This window comes from Cetorhinus maximus, chromosome 14, assembly GCF_964194155.1.
Source record: "Cetorhinus maximus chromosome 14, sCetMax3.hap1.1, whole genome shotgun sequence".
Lineage (NCBI taxonomy): Eukaryota > Metazoa > Chordata > Chondrichthyes > Lamniformes > Cetorhinidae > Cetorhinus > Cetorhinus maximus.
In genome coordinates, this window is record NC_135892.1 from 9,586,653 (window position 1) to 9,601,560 (window position 14,908).

At 41.7% G+C, this 14,908-nt stretch overlaps 1 protein-coding gene across 1 annotated transcript in view; it reads left to right on the forward strand.

Annotated features, from left to right (window-relative positions):
- macrod2 (mono-ADP ribosylhydrolase 2) overlaps positions 1 to 14,908 on the forward strand; it is an 896,565-nt gene that overhangs the window by 180,760 nt on the left and 700,897 nt on the right. The gene's annotated exons all lie outside the window — the stretch shown is intronic.

A 14,908-nucleotide genomic window follows, 5' to 3' on the forward strand; every position in this document is an offset into this window, starting at 1 on the left:
CTTTCACTGCCCCCTTACAATTGCATAGTGCTTTATCCTTAAATCAATTTTTGATTGCACATATTTGTGTTGATTATTTCAGTTACCGAATTTTATGCCTTCAAGGTCTACATATCTTCATATAATTTGATTTTTTTCATTTATAGAATCATAAAATTCTGTTTAAAAAATCATTTTGTATATTATATGTACATTTTTATTATTTTATGGGATGTGGGCGTCACTGGCTAGGCCAGCAATTGTTGCCCATCCCTAATTGCCCTTGAGAAGGCGGTGATAAGCTGCCATCTTGATCCGCTGCAGCCCATGTGTTCAACTTTTCTGGAGCACTTTTTGATATAACTGAGTGGCTTGTTAGAACATTTTAGAGGGCAGGTAAGAGTCAACCACATTGCTGTGTGTCTGGAGTTGCACGTAGGTCAGGCAAGGTAAGGATGGCAGATTTCCATTCCTGAAGGACATTAGTGAACTGAGTAGATTTTTACAATAATCAATTATAGTTTCATGGTCACCATTACTGAGATTAGCAAATTTATTAATTAAATTTCAGTTCCACCAGCTGCTATTGTGAGATTTGGATCCATGTCTCCAGGGCATTAACCTTGGCCTCTGTATGACTAGTCCAATGACACTACCCACACACCATCATCTTTCCCTCAGAAAACTGGTGATCATTTTGTAATAGTATGCTAGCAGGTATGCCCATATCTGATCTATAGTATTCTAGGTAATTGTGTATGAGAAAGCAATTTAAAATAATATTTATGAAAAACTGGCATCATTATTCCGAGGTTGCGGAAAATGCGAACTTGGTAAAAATGAACTTGCAATGCATGGAATTGCATAAAATTCTTGGAGCAGGATAGATGTTGAAAGTTTGATTCCCTGGTGAGAGAATCTAGAACTAGGTGGTCATAGTCTTAGGATAAGGGCTCGGCCATTTAGGACTAAGATGAGAAAAAATTTCTTCGTTCAAAAGGTTGTCAGTCTTTGGAATTCTTACCCTAGAGAACTGTGGATGCTCAGTTGTGGAGTATATCCAAGACAGAGATCAATAGATTCTTGAACACAAGAGAATCAATGAATATGGGGATAGGGTGGGAAAGTGGAATTGTTGCAGATGTTCAGCTGTTCAGCCATGGTCTTTTTGAATGGTAGAGGAGGCTCAAGGGACCAAATGCCCTATTCCTGTTCCTGTCTCTTACTTTTTGTGTTCTCATAGAATGTGCAGCACAGAATCAGCCTATGCAGCTCCATACCAGTGATGGTAGTCCACGTGAGCCTCCTTTTGCCCTTCTTCAACTGAACCCATCAACATAACCTTCTATTCCATTCTCTCTCATTTGTTTATTTAACTTCCTCTTAAGTGCATCTATGTTTGTTACCTCAACTAATCTCTGTGGTTGTGAGTCCCACATTCTAATCAGGTTCTTTACCCTCTATACGTTTTGTCTGGAATATGCCCCAATGCGGGAATTGTTGTTGGCCAGAGGCTTTGGCTAACTAGATAGTCACAACTATCATGGTGACAGTTTCTCTTAAGTTGTATGTAGAGTTCACCATACAGATTGCCTTAACAGCATGTGACATGTTCTATATATATAATTACAAATTGGAAATCTATAAGATTGTTATGTTTTGGGACTACCTCTCTAATTTAGGCTAAAAAGGGAGTCATGTGACCTGTTCTGAATTCTGCTTGACAAAAAGCTTGGGTGGCTTGGTGTTCAAGGTTAAAGGATTTTCTTACTGGGAAGAAGGTGCATGATATTCACACATGCAAACAGTGACCAGAGCAGCTGTGCTGACAGTGCTGCCAGGGAGGTGTTAGGAATGTCAGGTTTTGTCAACGGTTATACTTTAAACTGTCTATTTAATTTTAAGATGGAATGGAGCTGAGGATCTAGATGATGGCTAATTAGAGTTTCCACCTGGATAGGAGGCCCATGTGATCCATGTTGCCATGGAGATGGGCTTTGAGAGGGGAAGAGTCCATGGGAAACCATTGTAGAATCAGGTTACAGGTTTTCCTAAAATATCACTGAACCTCACTGGCAGGGTCAGTTTGCAAGAATCGGAGAGAGAGAATGAGCAGAGAAAATAGAGGCAGATAGTCCTGCACCATAAGCAGAGAAAATGCTGGCCCTGTCGGCCACCACACGAAACGCAGGTGGGAGCTCACGCTTAAGTTGAAGAGACTGAATTCATGAGGATTTAAATGAGACTGGAAGACTTGCCTAGCTCTGACGGGAGGGAAGAACCTCCAATTTGTCCCTCATCGTGAAAGTCGTTCCTGGGATGAGGAGTTGCCTGCCTGGGAAAGAAAAATAAAAGAAGGAAGCCCATGGGGGCTAAGAATCACTTGGACTGGTCCCTGGAGAATGAACATAGGAACAGGAGAAGGCCATTCAGCCCATCGAGCCTGCTCCACCATTCAATAGGATCACGGCTGATCGAACACTTCAATGCCTTTTACCCACAATATCCCCATAACCCCTTTCATTACTGTTAATCAGAAATCTATCAATCTCTTACTTAAACATACTCAATGACTGAGCTTTCATGACCCTCTGGGGTAGAGAATTCCAACGATTCACAACCCTCTGAGTAAAGAAATTTCTCCTCATCACAGTCTTATTTTGGAATTGTGTCCCCTGGTTCTAGACTCCCCAACCAGGGGAAACACCTGCATCAACCCTGTCAATTCCTTTAAGTGTTTTGGAGGTTTCAGCGAGATCACCTCTCATTCTTCGAAACTCTAGAGAATACAGGCTCAGTTTCTCCAACCTCCCTTCGTAAGACAGTCCCGCCATCCCTGGAACAAGTCTGGTGAACCTTTGTTGCACTCCCTCTATGACAATAATATCGTTTCTGAGGTAAGAGGGTCAAAACTGCACACACTACTCCAGGTGCGGTCTAACCAAGTTTCTATACATTTGAAGCAAAACTTTACTACTCCTGTACTCAAATCCTCTTGCAATAAAGGCTAACATTCCAGTCGCCTTCCTAATTGCCTGCTGCACCTGCATGTTAGCTTTCAGTGACTTATGGACAAGGACACCCAGATCCCTTTGTGCATCTACACTTTCTAATCTCTTATCATTTAGGAAATACTCTGCACATCTGTTCCTTCCACCAAAGTGGATAACCCCACATTTTTCCACACTATATTCCATCTGCCATGTTCTTGCCCACTCACTAAGTCTGTCCAAATCCTCCTGTAGCTGCTTTACATCTTCCTCACAACACACATTCCCGCCTGGCTTTGTATCATCCACGAACTTGGAAATATTACATTTTGTCCCCACATCCAAATCATTGATATATATTGTGAACAGCTGGGACCCCCAAATACTGATCCTTGTGGTACCCCACAAGTCACAGTCTGCCAGTGCAAGAATGGCCCGTTTATTCCTACTTTCTGCTTTCTGCCTGTTAGCCAATCCTTAAATATAACTGTGGAAGGGGTTTTTTGGTCATTTTACATGTTGATGGGAAGGTTTCCTGTAGTTCAGAATTTGTTTCCTATTGCAGTAGTGTTTAGAACATGCTGCTTTTAGTTTGTTTGTTACAGTAAAAGTCTGAAAACATGAAATCTTGTCATGTGATCTTTTCAGTCATTCACTAAAATTTCCTTTTTAAAAGTTAACAGTCTCTACAAGGATCATAACAAGGGTCAGTATTACTGTGTTGTGACTTTTTCAGGTAAGATTGAATATTGACTTATAGGTAGAGTGTCATGTGCATAGATCATTAAGGGTGGCAGGACAGATGGAGAGAGCAGTTAATAAAGTATAAAGTATCCTGGGATTTATTAATAGGGGCATAGAATACAAGAGCAGGGAGATTATGCTGAATTTGTTTAAGACAGTTGTTAGACCTCAGCTGGAATATTGTGTACAGTTCTGGGTACCAAATTATAGGAAAGATGTGAACACACTGGAGAGAGTGCAGAAGAGGTTTACAAAAATGGTTCCAGGGATGAGAAACTTCAGCTATGAGGATAGATTGGAGAGGTTGGGACTGTTCTCCTTGGAGAGAAGAAGGCTGAGAGGAGATTTGATAGGGATGTTCAAAATCATGGGGGGGCCAGACAGAGTAAATAGGGAGAAGCTGTTCCCACTCGTAAAAGGATCAAGAATGAGAGGGCACAGATTTAAAGTGATTTGCAAAAGAAGCAAGTGTGCTGTGAGAAGAAACTTTCCCACACAACGAGTGATTCAGGTCTGGAAAGCACTGCCTGGAAGCGTGGTGGAGGCAGGTTCAATTGAGGCATTCAAGAGGACATTAGATGATTATTTGAATAGAAACAATATGCAAGGGGACAGGGAAAAGGCAGGGCAATGGCATTAGGACATAATGCTCATTTGGAGAGCTGGTGCAGACGTGATGGGCCGAATGGCCTCCTTCTATGCCGTTAAGATTCTGTGATTCTGTGAAAACTGGCAACCTTGGGACCAAGCCCGCGCCAAATTTCGGAACTTGCCAGTTTTCGGAAAACAAATTGGAGCCCCTTATTTCGATAAATAGGGGACACATGAAGACCAAATGAAATGATTGCAAAGCACTTTGGTGACCAAGGGTCACTCTGACCACTTGGAGCACGGGAAGCGCTCAGAGCTGTGCCGATGTAGCAACTCCCTGAACTTTTCCCAGCTGGGTCGGGTGGGATCACAGGTCCCTGAGCCACTCAAAATATCAGGCACGCCAAGCGCGCAACTGCTCGGTATGCCACCACGCCAATGCAGTAACTCCCCGAACATGCCAGGAAGTTTTTTCACTCATTTAAAATTCTTGCATGGCCCGCTTAAAAAAAATTCCAGTATTTGGATACTGCCAGTTTTCGGATAGCCAGATTTGAGGTTCAGTGCCTGTATCTAGCTATTGTTCGATATGAATTAGGAAAGGATTGGGACTATATATTCGAGTCAACATTAATGTCTGATCTGCATTATTTCCCATGAAAGCCCTGATATACAAAAAGCACCCACAGGTAAAAATTGTGAAACTCCATCCACAAAGGAGATGGGGTTGGTCAAATCCGCAAAAGCACAGCCAAAAATCAAGATATCCCACACAGACCCAAAAGGCAAGTCACTCTCCTATGCAAAACATGTGAGATCTCTCTACACTGTAAAGTAGCACTGCCTGTACAGAAAACCCCTAGATCCCTAATGCACTCAAAAAGCCAGACCTTCAACAAGAAGAGAGGAAAGATCCTGCCTATAAAAATTTCAAACTGTGAAATACATATTGAAGCCCTTTCTTCCAATCTCATTGGTCTTCCCTCCCTCTCCACACATCTTCATACCCCCTCCCTCCCTCTCCTGCACTTTGGTAGGAAGAATAGAGGCGTAGACTATTTTCTAAATGGGGAGAGAATTCAGAAATCTGGAGTGCAAAGGGACTTGGGAGTCCTAGTCCAGGATTCTCTTAAGGTTAACTTGCAGGTTGAGTCGGTAGTTAGGAAAGCAAATGCAATGTTGGCATTTATTTCGAGAGGACTAGAATATAAAAGCAGGGATGTGCTGCTGAGGCTTTATAAGGCTCTGGTCAGACCACATTTAGAATATTGTGAGCAATTTTGGGCCCCGTATCTCAGGAAGGATGTGCTGGCCCTGGAGAGGGTCCAGAGGAGGTTCACGAGAACGATCCCAGGAATGAAAGGCTTAACATATGAGGAACGTTTGAGGACTCTGGGTCTATACTCGATGGAGTTTAGAAGGATGAGGGGGGATATGATTGAAACTTACAGAATACTGAAAAGCCTGGATAGAGTGGACATGGGGAAGATGTTTCCATTAGTAGGAGAGACTAGGACCCGAGAGTCCTGAGGAGAAACTTCTTTAGCCAGAGAGTGGTGAATCTATGGAATTCATTGCCACAGAAGGCTGTGGAGGCCAGGTCATTGAGTGTATTTAAGATCGAGATAGGTAGGTTCTTGATTGGTAAGGGGATCAAAGGTTACGGGGAGAAGGCAGGAGAATGGGTTGAGAAACTTATCAGCCATGATTGAATGGCGGAGCAGACTCGATGGGCCGAATGGCCTAATTTCTGCTCCTATGTCTTATGGTCTCCACATATTCTTATACCCGCTCTCTCCCTCTCCACATATTCTCATAACCCCTCCCTCTTCACATATCCTCATATCACTCCCTCTTCTCCACATGTCCTCATACCCCTCCCTCCATCTCCACATATCCTCATACACCTCTCTCTCCCACTTCATCCATCCTCACAGTCTATCCCTCCATCTCCCTCTCCACCCTTCCTCCCTTCCATTTTCCACAATTCCAGAACCTTAAAAACTAGGCAGATTTAGTTGTATAATCTTTAAAATTCCTAAGCAAAGTGTTCAGAAGGGCTGTTTCCTGATTGAGATGAACCTTTTCTCATCCTGCAATGTCTGGCAGTTAGAATGATAGAACCAATGAACCATTTAATTGGTGCCACCTCTTGCACTAAGAGTACAAAGTTGACTTCTCAATTTTTAGCCCCCAACAAAAGCGGGGCAGAGTTGAAACATGGGGCAGAATCTTCTGCCTGTCGGGCGGGCCGGTCGGGAGCAGGCGCGGAACCGATCACCTAAAATGGCTGCATGCCGCCATTTTATGTGGGCGGGCCAATTAAGGTCTGCTCAGCGTGACACGCACCCGGAAGCGCTCAGTGCTACCTCTGCGGGCGGGGGGAGGAGGACGAAGAGTCGGGGCCTGCGCTCTTTCGCACATGCGCGCAAAAGAGCGCAGAAATCTCCTTCAGGCATGGAGCTTCCTCAGGGAGGTAAAGTTCACTTTTAAAATTTGTAAAAAAAGAAAGAAAAATTATTCAGACATGTCCCCTCATGTGACAATGAAGCTGGGACGTGTTTATGAAGTGTCAAAATTTTAAAAATTCATTTAATAAAACCTTCATGAAACCTCGTCCCGCCCGTGGATGAGGTTTCATGCAAAACGTGAAGGCTGCTTGGGCTCTTCGCCTGCCCGCCAACCTTAAGGTTGGTCGGGCAGCCCTGTCAATTTGGTTAATTAGTTTATCAATGGCTCTAACAGTTTGACAGTTCAGCGAGCGCGCAGCCAACTCCAATGCGTGCCCACTGAACAGAGGAGTGGAATGACACGCGGGTGAGGTCGGGATGCACACCTGATGTCACCACGCATCATTTTACGCGTCAGCGTGCGGGGCCCGCGCCTGCACGCCGACCAGAAGATTCTGCCCATGGCTTTGTGTGTTTAATGTGGGCAAATGCCTGACTGGATGGATATGATAAGTGTTTGTCAGCTGAATTTGGGTCACAGGGACCATTCTTTAGACATTGCTATGGAAGGCAATGGTGGAATTTTGATCACACTTGTGTGTTAGTAGATTTGATTAGTTATTGCTTCAATTAACTAATTTGATCTATTTAATATGAACAGCTTAACTAATGTAGTGAAAAGTATTTCAGTGGTAATTTTTTTACAGTTTACATTGTTTTTACAGCATTACCTGTTGAAGTATTACTGTAAATAGGATAGTTTAATTACTCATTCCTAGGTGTCTCCAGTGCATGGTTAGTCAATCAACCATTATATGTAAAAGAGAAAACTGAAAGAAACAGACACTCTGACAAAAATTAATTGTGTTTCCTTAATGCAGGAAATTGCCAGTTGCCACATACATTTGCGTGTAATTGCTTTAGTTTAGTATTTTGGTAAATTACTCGATTGTAGCAGAAGTCATTACACTAAATGAGGTGCAATCATTTCACATTATTGATCTCAAAATGATTTCAGCTTGCTGAATTTCTGTATGTCCTCCATTAAGTTTTAAATTAGAAAAAGGAATTGTAAAAAATGGATGGCAGAACCATGCTAACTAATATAATGCATAATTCAAGCATCCAGTGTTCATGCTCATGATTCTGAACAACTGTCTTGAGAAAAAGTAGAATTATTGTGCGCAGTACCATTTACACAGAGTGCTGTGATTGTCACACTAGTTGTTACCTTGCACCACCTCATGAGACCCTTGTAATTGAAAAGATGCAGAGAGATGGAAAGTGTACTGATATATGTGATGGAAATCGATGATCCACCTGCATTAACATTCTGTCCATCCTCCTCATCCCCAGCTTTTCAAACACTGACAGAAGTAATAACAATTGACTTTGGATTATACAGGTATCAAGTATCTAGATTTGTGTTTTAAATTAAATCTTAAAATATTCTGCAATGGATCTTTCTCTAAAAATGTGGTTATCTGCTTATTTACAAGGAAAACAAAAAAGAGTAAGGAAAGGTTCCTTTGTTGTATAATAAATGTGTGGTGTGTGTGTGTGTCACAGAAACTAAAAAACCTCCACATGCTGTTTGAAGGCAGATCTTGCCCATTGATAACAAGAGGAAGCTGCAAATCTACGTTGTTCATGCGTTCTCAGTGACATTGCTGTATTAGCTGAGGGTGAGACATGGGCTTTACAAAAGGTGAGTTAAGTGGGTGGTGGAAACCAATATTGGACAGGTCGATACATCAAAATCACACAACATCTGAACCATCGGACAGCATATTATAACAAGAGTTTCTCTACAATTCCAATGTAACCACCTCAGGTTAAGGTACACCAATTGGGATTACTAGATCAATGCTAACAGCAAAAAAAGCCTTGAGCAACGCTGACTTTTTCACTCACTGCGAAAATCCATCAAAGTGCTTAAAATTGTGCCAGCTATTCGGAGAAACAGCAGCTAGTATTCATGCTGCTGCTATCAACTTACTGTCAAGATGGATGGAAATGTAGAGGACATATAATATAAAGAACCAGCACCTCATCACTGAGCCAACAATAGAAGACCCTGGCTTCAACCTTCCTCGAAGACGGTGGACAGCGCTCAACCGAATCTGCACAGGACATGGACGATGTGGTCATTTGTCCCATAAGTGGAAGATAAGGGACAACCCAAAGTGCGATTGTGGCCATGAGTCCTTGATCATGGAAAACATCACAACAACCTGCCCACTAAGAACTGTTGTGGGAGGCACCCCTTTTCTCCGCTTGGCATTCCAGGAGGCCATCAAATGAATAATCAAACTAGACATCCCATTATCAACTTTCCCCATCATACAGAAGTGCCACTACCAACAAGTGAAACTCACACTCTCCGACGGATCAGAAGAGAAAACTTAAATGTCAAAGAGAACTGCCACAATACAATATGGAAATCAGACTCCAAAACTAATGATATAGAAGTGACAGGTGTGATATTGTATTTGAAATTTTGCATTGCTTGTTTATTTTGCAATGTGTCCTGAGTGAATCTATTTATGTCTCACTCATGTCACATTCATCTCTGCCTGAGAGACAGCACAAAAACAAGCAGCAGGGAGAAGTGTTCATGTCGGAAGGAAATCCTGGGAGGACCATTCCAAATAAGGAAAGGAGTTTTGTATAAAAGGTGCTGCATTTACACATGCTACACAAACAGAAGCTCTAATTCCTGCCTCGGGAATATTTCCTGTGTTTTGGTTATAATTTTCAGTATAAAAACCCATCTAGTAGCTGCTGCTTTTGATTTTTGTAACATGATTTACTCAATGAAATCACAAAAATGACAAATAAAAGAATTTTTAAAATCACACCCAGATGATTCCTGTGCCCAATTGAGCTGGAGGCATGGACGCCCATGGATCAGCTGAAAGACAACATGTAACTAGCTATTAGAACTGGCTGGGCTCTTACTGCATGGTGCAAGTGTTGAATCCTCCTGTGACACGGACGACAAAACAATCAATCCTTGATCTTGGAAGACTTGGCTGTGCAAACGAGTCTAAAAATGGATTGTGGTAAACCCAAATACTTGGATGATTGCATTAGGAAGTAATTACATGGTTACAACTAAAACTATGAATAGTAATCTGCCATATTTGAACATGAATTGGGGAGTCTGTTTACTGCAAAACAATTTACAGTAATGTATTTTTGATGTTGCATATGTAGTTGTTTACAGCTGAAATGCGCATATTTTTAACAGGGAGTGTGCTATATCACAATGTCTGAAAGAACTACAGTTAGTTGAGTATGTTTAATGGATATGAGCATACAAAAATTGACAAATAGCAAAAGACAGCTGGCCCATCAAGCCTGCTCCACACTCATGATGGCTGGAGCATCTTGAGTAGTGCCTCCCTACACTCCTGCAGCCATGTAATCACCTGGGAGAGGTGAAACAAAAACCCAGGACCAATAAAGGAAAAAATACACTGGGAAATTATTCCCCGACCCCATCAAGTGATCGCAACCAGTACAGGAGATCACATCAATTATGTGTTCTCTGTTACCCCACTTACCTTCTAGATGATATGATCTCTGCCCTAATAGGGAATCATACGGGCTCTCTCGTGCAGGCAATGCGGAGTCAGCAAACACCGCACCAGCTGGCAACTCATTCCTGAAACTCCCTAATATTTCAGAAAAGAAGAAATGCCTGACATCCAGGCTATTTCTACTCATCTGCCTGTTCGGGTGGATTTAAAGAAAAAAGCCGTGGCACTATTTAGAAGAAGAGCAGGGCACTTACTCCGGTATCCTGCTCAATATTTACCCCTCAATCAACCTTGCAAAACGCAGATGGTCTGGCCATTATCACATTTCTATTTGTGGGAGCTTGCTGTGCGCAAATTGGCTGCTATGTTTCCTACTTTACGATGGTGGCTACAATTCATAAGTACTTCATTGGCTGTGAAGTGCTTTGAGATCGGTTAGGGTCAGTTAGCTCAGTTGTCTGGACGACTAGTTTGTGATGCATAAAGGCAGTATATCCAGATGCATATTCAGCAGTATAATCGATCTAGCTGCCTAAGTTTATCATTTTGTGATCATTAGATTGATCAGTTTACCTTGCATATTAAGCTAGGAAGTTGCTGTGTTTATGCTGTGTGCAATTGATTGTGTGTACACCACTGAAACTTGAAAACCTTACACATTCAAATCTTTGGCATCAAAAAAATCCCATGTTCAATTAACGGGCATTAAAGAAAAAGCTCCTTGTTTAAAAAAAACTTAATTACAATTATTATGAGAGCCTAGGTGAATGTAATCATGTTGTTATGAGATATGTAATTTTTTAAAAATTTCTATTTTTTTTATAAAACCTTATTCTGGTTGATAGAAATGTCAGTTTCTGAGGAACAAAAATGTTGAATAGAATTTTTTTTCCCCCCAGAAAGTATTTGGAGTGATTTATGGGAAAGCGACAATAAAGTAACACATCAGGTCTGGCAGCATCGGTGGAGAGGAGCACAGTTGACGTTTCGAGTCCTCATGACCCTTCAACAGAACTAAGTAAAAATAGAAAAGGGGTGAAATATAAGCCGGTTTAAGGCGGGGGAGGGGGGTGGCTGGTGGGACAAGAAGAGCTAGGTAGAGGGCCAGTGATAGGTGGAGATAACCAAAAGATGTCACAGACAAAAGGAGAAAGAGGTGTTGAAGGTGGTGATATTATCTAAAGGAATGTGCTAATTAATGGTAGAAAGCAGGACAAGCAAGGTACAGATAGCCCTAGTGGGGGTGGGGTGGGGTGGGGTGAAGGAATCTAAAAAGGCTAAAAGATAGAGATAAAACAATGTCCTTTTGTCTGTGACATCTTTTGGTTATCTCCACCTATCACTGGCCCTCTACCTAGCTCTTCTTGTCCCAACACCCCCCCTCCTTAAACCAGCTTATATTTCACCCCTTTTCTATTTTTACTTAGTTCTGTTGAAGGGTCATGAGGACTCGAAACGTCAACTGTGCTCCTCTCCACCGATGCTGCCAGACCTGCTGAGTTTTTCCAGGTATTTTTGTTTTTGTTTTTGTTTTGGATTTCCAGCATCCTTCAGTTCTTTGCTTTTAATAAACACATGTTATGTTGAGCTGAGACTGAGTGGTCATAGGATTAACATTGATAGTCCTATTAGGGAGTCACCTATTGGTGTTACAGGGAAACATGATATGTAAATGTACATTGAAATCACCATTGGAAATCTTTGTAAGGCAGATTTCAGTGAATTGTATATTAGACTTATTCTTTGTAAAGTGCCAAGGGAGGAATCCTGCAGCAGAAGCCATCAGCCTTGCATTATTGAAGTTAAAGGAAGCTTAACTTAGACCTAAAGTAAGATAAGTTAGTAAGTCAAAGGAAAAGCTTGGAAAGAAGGCTCGAAGTAATGGCATGAAATTATTCATGAACTTGATTTCTGCTAAAACCCATCTATTGAATAGCCAGGCTGGCCTGTGATAAGAGTGAAACATGATTGACTATTCCGCTCATGTTTAAGGATTTGAAATAAACTTCATTGTGAGAAAGATAGAACTTAGGAAAACTGAAGGTGCATAGGACCATTGTGACCCACCCGAAGGAATAGCAATACAGTGATCTAGTGCAATGTCTTGATATTCTGTTGTTAGTTTTAATAAACAAATAAAACCCCTATTTGTTATCGTACTTCTGTGTCAACCTTTCCCAATGTAAAGTCCTATGTCCCAAGACACCTTCAGTTTTCTGATGTTGAGATTTCCCCTCACAATTTTTTCGATTAGCAAATCAAGCCACTCTGAATTTTCAAAAGATTTTTGTCTATTCTTTTCCCAAAAGTGAAATCTATCATGTCTAAAGTAGGATTTTAAGTACAAACATAAATAGGAGTGAGCCTGCTGTGCCATTCAATAGGATCATGACTGACCTTTGATCCCAACTCCACTTTCCTGCTTGATCCCGATATCCCTCATTTTCTTTAGTGTCCAAATGTTTTTCGATCTGAGCCTTGATTGCCCTCAATGACTGAGTATGCACAGCTCTTTGGAGTAGAGAATTCCAAAAATTCACAATCCTGTGAGTGAAGAAATTTCTCCTCATCTCCATCCTAAATGACAGTTCCCTTTTCCTGAGACTATGATCCTTTGTTGTAGACTCTCTAGCCAGGGTGGAGCAGCCTCTCAGCATCTATCCTGTCAAGCTCTCTCACAACCCTAAATGTTTCAATGAGATTAACTCTCATTCTTTTAAACCCCAGAGAATATAGGGTCATATTATGCAATCTCTTCTCATGGGCCAGCTGTTTTGTCCCCGGAATCGATCTAGCGAACCTTCATTGCACCCCTCTAAAACATGTATACCCATTCTTGGATACAGAGCCCAAAATTTTATACAGTACCAAAACTCTGTACAATTGCAGAAAGACTTCCTTACCTTTCCACTCCAAACCCCTTGAGATAAAGGCCAACATTCCATTTGCTTTCCTAATTGCTTGCTGTCCCTGCAAGTTAACTTTGTGTTTAGGATATATCCCTTTGAACACCAACATAAAAGTTTCTCACCATTTAAAAAACAGTTTTTCTATTCTTCCTATCAAATGAATAACTTGCATTTCCTCACATTATACTCCATTTGCCACATTCTTGCCCATTCATTTATCTTGTCTATATCACTTTGCAGTTTCTTTGTGTCCTCCTCACAGCTTACTTTCCCATCTAGCTCTATATGGTCAGCAATCATTGATACATTACCCTCGATCCTTTCATCTGAGTCATTAATATAGACCACAATATAGAGGGTCCAGCAACAATCTCTGTGGTACACCAATAATAACAGCCTGTCAATCTGAAAAATTACCTGTTTATTTCTACTTTCTGTTTTCTGTCCTTTAACCAGTCCTCCACCCACACTTATATGTTACTCCCAACCACTGGAGCCCTTATCTTGGGTAATAACCTGTCATGTGGACCTAATGGAATTTTTTTAAAAAATCCAAATATGCTACATCCACTGGTTCCACTTTATCTACCCTACTAGTTACACCCTCTGCTATGATCCGAGACTGACCCTCAAATTGTTGGTAAGATCTGGTTAGGGACCAATAACGTTTTGTTTAATGTAGACAAAATTTGAGATTTAAGACACTTGTCCAGTGAAGAAAGCTACAAGATTTCAAACAAAACAGAAAGACAAAACAAACAAAAGTGAACTTTACTATACAAGGTCAGAAAGATAAAACAATTTACAATATCTATCTTGTACCTCATGCTTACCCTGAATGTTAGAGCATATTTGAATTAACAGGAAAACTGTGGTCAGACACACCACACTGCATAATAAATACCAAATGCGACCAGAAATCTATGGAATCTGTTTTGAACAACCCACCCAGACGTTAGTAACACTGTAAGTCAACCACGAACTCACTGAAACTCCATCTTTCTCATGAGAATTTCCAATTTTCATCTTTGAAGATTTCACTTTTGAATTCTCTCTCCAAAAGTCACTCCAACTCGGATGGCATCAATGGACCACATGGACTGCAGCGGTTCAAGAAGGCAGCTCACCGCCACCACCTCAAGGGCAACTAGGGATGGGCAATAAATGCTGGACCAGCCAGCGAAGCCCACATCCCATGAATGGATAAGAAAAAATTATGGCTCACCTCGCAGGGTTTAAATCTCGTCTCCTGAGATTCTGTTCCCCTGGATTCCCGAGCCTGCTCTCCAGCAGCAACTCACAAGAAAAATTTCAGCTCTTTGGCCGCGCCAAATAGAACACTACTGCTCCAAAGGGGTACCTTTGCCCAAATGGCCCCTTTCATGGAGTCACCAACGTTTGGCTGCCTTCTTGAATCTTCAGGGCTTCTCATAAGCCCTCTTCAATTACCAAACTTGAACAGCCCACCTTTCAATCTTGTCTCCTGAGATTTTGTTTCCCTAGATTCCCATGTACTCATTCAAACACCAAACTACAGGCACAACATCAGATCTTCGACTGTGCCGAGTTGACCATTACTCCTCCAAAGGGGTGCCTTTGCCTCAATGGCCCTCTTCAATCACTGGGGATTCTCCTGAGCCCTCTTTACTTAAAGTCTGCTCCCCGCAGGCCTTTCTCTAATTTGGAGCCTGTTCCTCTGC